We start from the raw sequence: 6,000 nt of genomic DNA, 5'->3' as shown, positions 1-6,000 counted from the left end.
ATAATTGTCATGTGGCTGATAATAATTAAGGGGTAGCTTTAACTGCTGACATTGTGCTGAGTAAATCTATCATCACGGATTCGAAACACACACACTCACACTCACACACACTCACACACACACACACACAATGACTAAGAGTCTGTCTGGGCTGTGGCTCGGTCTGGGCCGTCCTGCAGTAAAGCGTTCACAGACAGGCGGTAAACATGGGGCATTTGGTTTAGTCACACACACACACACACACACACACACACACACACACACACACACACACACACACACACACACACACACGTCAGCCAGGACCAGATGGGTAACTTTCACACTAATCTGCTTTTGCTGAGCTTTCACCACCTCGCTCTCATTTACCATCTGACTCCTCCTCTATTATTCTCTCTCTCTCTCTCTCTCTCTCTCTCTCTCTCTCTCGTTCTATTAAAAACTCATGAGGTTGCATAGAGAACATGCTTCACAGCTCTATTAGACATTAGCATGTGTGATATAGAAATATATAACATACTGTATACAAAAATGAAGTTCAACACAATTTTGAAAATTGTTCAACAAAAACATTCAACAAAAAATGCTTTATTTAAAGAACAAAGAGAAAAAAAGAGGACAAAAGTCCACCCCGAGCGTCCGGCGTACAGCATGAGCAGCATACTAAATTCATTAACAGAGAAGAAGCTCGCGGCGAGCTGCGTTTAAACAGCCATCTCAAATTCTGCTGAACATAAAACTCGGGGCTGAGAGGCTGTGTAAAATCCTCCCTCCTTCCCTCCTTCTTCCCCTCCCTGTATATCCCCCTTTTCTTCTCCTTTCCAACTCTATCCTTTTTCTCCTTGCTCGTTTTTTTTTTTTCCTTTCCCCCCTCAAGGAATAATAAAAAGCTATGAAAATGAATCTTGAAAATGGAGCGGTTGGCAGAGAGCACGGGGTGAAAGAATAGGAAAATAAATTTAAAGCCCCTCTCCAAGTCAAACAGGGCCGCTGTTCAAAGGCGTAGCGGCGGGTGCTAGCTGCAAGCGTTATTGCTAGCCCATGCCACGGTTCTATTACGCCCTTCCTCTGCTGCTAACCCGGACGGCAGTGCAGCGTCCCAGTGTAAAATATTATCACGGGGCACATAATGAGCAGGGGACAGTCGAAGACCTCTGAACCCCAGGACTTCTGAGCGCTCGGCTTCCTCACAGTGCTGTCAGGGGAAAGCAGAAACGATTAGCCGCGTGATTCTGTGCTACTGAATGAGTGTTTATTGGTCGTTGTGCGGTTTTAATTCGAAGACTGGGTTTGATTACGGATCTGATTTCCTCACCATCGGGGGTTTGGCCGCTGGTTTCGAGTAAACCCTGTTAGCTTTGGCTTTGGCAGGTTGTTTATTAGCCTTGTCCAAGTTTCCGTCGGCTTTTTCTAGCCTCTGGGTGTAGATACGTCTGTCTGCTGCTGCCTCTGAATGATGCAGCACATTACATGGGTTCCTTTTAGTCCTGCAGGCTGGTGAAGATCTCAACAGGTTCTATATCCACCGCAGAGCAAGCAGATAGATACAGTAGTTAGCACAGATTTCCGTAGACCGAGATTTCTACCTGGGAAATGAACACAAAATCCAAATCAATACAAACTCTGTGATGTTCATAGGAGCAAAAAGTAACTTCTAGCAATTTTGGCCACAAAAACCACAATAAAATCTCCTGGATGATGGGAATGAATCATTTCCCAGTAATTCTGCTGTAGTGACTGAAGAACATGATTAACGTCAGGAATAAAACACTGTAGCTGTAAATTAATAATAAAGCTATACATCGATATAACAAACAATATATTCCTCTGTCCTTTTATTATGTATCTGTATTATGTATTATGTATCTGAGCTATAAACATTCATCCTCTACTTTTCTCTTTCTCTCCTGAATTCAATCAAATTTTCAATGTTGCTAGATTTCTGGCTTGGGGTTTTTTCCCTCGCTGTGGAACATTAAAATGTTTTTAGATTAATGAGTGAAATCCTTAGTTAATGCTTAGACTTTGACTTTGTGGAAGGAAAAAAGATTAACCTTTAATCTCTAAAACTCTTGTGTTACCGGTTCTAGTTTAACTCCACACTCCAGACGGATTTTGTTCCTCGACGACGGATTTTAAACATCAGCGAGATTTGTTCTTAAAAGTGGTCATTTTTAACGATTTGTCAGAAGCAGCTGATAAATCTGATATGGCCGAAGATCAGAGCCTTAAAATCGGCTCAAGGTTTTAATCAGAGGCTCAGTTTGTAATCCTTGTTGATGTAACACATCGATCTCCGGCCCAGTTGGACCTTAATGGCGTTCGTTTTGGACTCTGTACTCATAAACATTTCACGCAGAGCCCTGATACATGGCAGCTGTAATTTCCTCAGAGTTCGTGAGCCCTTTAAAAAAAAATTAAAAAAAAAAAACAACCCAAAGCTGGCGTTTCTGGATCTTTGTCTCTCCTGGTGTGAAAAAGTGCAAAACAGCGCCAACAGCTTTACACGGCCAAGGCTGGAAATTAGGCGTGTAAATCTCATTTTTTTTTAGAGCTACTTTAGAGGAGCGCATTACAGAAAAAGTACAATCGTTGTTTGGACCTGGGACGCCAACTGGAAAGAGGAGCGAGCGGGCGTGTGGTAGGTAGAAGGGTAATAAAGAGATATGCTTTCTGAAAACAGAGGAAGACAAATTAGCACCGCTTTTATACCTGTGAGAAACCACACACACAAAAGGTTCTGGTAAAAACATCTGGAGTACGTCATACGGGTGGGAAAAAAAGTCTGAATCTGAATACTGATCTAACGTTTCGCTCGTAATTTATTCTAAAGAACGTCCAGAATCACTCAAATCCATCCATCCGTCCTTTTTCTGTAGCGCTTATCATACACAGGGTCACGGGGAACCTGGAGTCTAATCAAATCCAGAGCACAAGGTGGTGGAGACGCTGGATACGGTGCAACACACACACACATAGACACATACACACACACTCAGGACAATTCAGAGATACCAATCAGCCTTCAAACTGGAGGAGGAAACCGGAGAACCTGGAGGAAGGAGGAGGAAACCCCCAAAGCACAGAGAGAACATGAAACCTCCACAAGGAAAACCATGATGGTGTTAATCAAACCACCACTGATAAAGAATTTTAAACGATTTTTTTATTCTCAAAAGCGACTTATTTGCCTTCGGTCATTTTTCTCGAACGTTTTCCATCTGTCAGCGTCGGCCATCTTGGATTGGGAGAAAAAGAATAAGGATAAGAATGGAGAGGTAATTATGAATCCAGCTGAACACATCTGTGTGAAATAGATTGATTTAAGAGCTTAGATGTTCTCACACAACAGCCAGTTAGAGATACAGTAGAGGGGAGCCTGTGCCTATCTCAGGCGTCATCGGGCATCAAGGCAGGATACACCCTGGACGGAGTGCCAACCCATCACAGGGCACACACACACTCTCATACACTCACGCACTCACACACTACGGACAATTCTCCAGAGGCCAATCAACCTACCATGCATGTCTTTGGACCGGGGGAGGAAAACGGAGTACCCGGAGGAAACCCCCGAGGCACGGAGAGAACATGCAAACTCTATACACACACACAAGGTGGAGGAGGGAATCGAACCCCCAACCCTGGAGGTGTGAGGCGAACGTGCTAACCACTAAGCCACCGTGCCCCCTGTTTCTTCAACATATTTCATCTAATTTGTCATATACTGTAACCCCCCCGTGTGTGTGTGTGTGTTTGCGTGTGTGTGTATGTGTGTGTTTTTGGGAGATCTTTGTGAGTTTCAGTTAATATTAAGTATGTGTGTGGATTTGTGAGTCTTTTCAGTGTACCTCTGTTTGAGTGTATGTGTGTGTTTGGGTCTTTGCTTCAAAATAAAATCTGTCTTCTTGAGTCACAGTGCTCACTGAGTCACTTCATCATTGTGTGTGTGTGTGTGTGTGTGTGTGTGTGTGTGTGTGTGTGTGTGTGAAAATAAAGCTTAGGTGTACCCAGGAACAGACCCAGCAGTGTGTGAACAGAGTGAGTTCTGTTGCTGGTAGCTGCAGGTCTTTCTCACACACACTTCACGTGTCCTTGTTGATGTTTACGCAGCAGCAGACGTTTATTTTTCTCACCGTCCTTCACGTTTCCGGCACGGAGACGAGCCACAACCTTCACGTTTTGGAGTGAGAGGAAAAAACACCCACGTTCAGACGAGCGACAGAGAGAAAAACAGCAAGCCGATGCGTTTACGGTCAATGTAGTCAACACTCGCTGGTCACTTTAATAGGAACACCTGCTGTTTCACACTCTTCAGTTCACGTCATACTGATCATCATGCTCATCAGGATGAGGGTACTTTGTGTAATGCTGGGAAATCTCCAGGGTAACAGACGCCTTGACGATAGAGAGAGAGATCAAAGAACAACAGCTAGCCTGGTACAAGCTGACACGAAGCCTACAGTAGCTCAAATAATTACTCTTTCCATCTGTGCTGAGCTGAGGTGTATCTCAAAATGCATAATTGTGACATAGGGTCTTTTTACACCCGGTCACTTCATGTGTTGTCTCTGATCCGATAGCTGTCTGATTTGTTAAAACTGTTCCATTTACATCAGGCCACATAAATGCGTCTCGGCGAATCGGATATCGATCCGATCTTTCTGCTCCCGCCCAAAATGCTAATATATTTCACCTCATTTCCGGGGTAATTGAAACAGAACACGCTTTGGTGTATGGGGTTGCTACAAAAAACAGCATTTACTGTTTGCTGCATTTTCGCTGGCGGCAGCAGTGCATTTTAAGACCAAACGAGACACCTGGGTGAAAGATGGGAGCAGCACTGATGGGAAAACATATTTGTTTCTGGCGCGATGCACGACTCGTGAGTCACCTGCGAGTGACGTACTTCCGTTTGGGAGGAGTATAGCGCTGACGTATGTGGCTTGAACAACCACATTCATTTACACCTGTCCAGTTTCATCTGAAACGCGTCCCAGACCTCCTCCTGAAGTGGTTTGTACCATCGGATTTATATCCGTCTCGAAACCGTTTCTGAGGGCATTTAGACCTGGTCTTTTTACCATCGGGTAGTTATCTGATCACAGAAAACGCATGAAGTCACCAGGGGTAAAAAGCCCCATAAAGACAGCATTTCCTCTGCTGGAGGTTTATCTCACAGTACTACAAGATGTCCTCCTCCTCCTCCTCCTCCTCCTCCTCCTCCTCCTCTTCAGGCCTCCAAAGCTCTCACTGCACTGCAGGGCACAAAAATGTCCAAATGTTCATCGCATCATTGGCAAGCTGGACTCAGGAATAACCAAATATATTTATTCAATTCCTTTCCACCACATTTATTTCTTCTAAAACACCAAACGGAGTCCTGTTCTCGTCAGCCGTACGGGGCGGAGGTGTTAATGGAGCGCCTCTGAGAAAGCGCTCCGTGTGAGCTGGAGCTGGAGCTGGTCCGAGGCGAGGCGAGGCGAGACGAGACGAGACGAGGGGTTTGTCAGGAATGTGCTGCTCTTCCTTTCATGTTGCTACACCGTGCAGTTTCCGTGAAACTCCGCCGTCTAGCTCGGTGACCGCTAATCCGCTAACAGGAGGCAAAGATTTCGACAAGCTGCCTGTTTTCAGAACAGATAATTAAGCTGAAGTTCATTAAACCTGAGGATTATTACACGTCTCGAGTTCACTTCACTTACCGCTAGCAGACATCGTGTCAGAAAGTGTGAAGAACAGATGAGTTATAAGCTCTGGATGTAGAGCTAAATCCTAACAAGATCGTCTGAGATCTTGGTCTTGATCACGTGAAGACGACAGGAATGAAAATCTCACTACAAACAACAAAACCCACATGAATGAACTCACTAGCCTACTAAAGCCCCAGGCTAATTAATCCAGCAGTGTAATTATACTGCATCATATAAACTGAAATGTAGCGTGTTATTAACTCCAGACGTCTGTCACAGAAACATCGCTGCTCTCTACGATCCTTCT

This window comes from Tachysurus vachellii, chromosome 11 (genome assembly GCF_030014155.1).
Source record: "Tachysurus vachellii isolate PV-2020 chromosome 11, HZAU_Pvac_v1, whole genome shotgun sequence".
In the NCBI taxonomy this organism is placed as follows: Eukaryota; Metazoa; Chordata; class Actinopteri; order Siluriformes; family Bagridae; genus Tachysurus; species Tachysurus vachellii.
The sequence above is the reverse complement of the archived record's forward strand: the minus strand, read 5'-3'. Positions refer to the sequence as shown.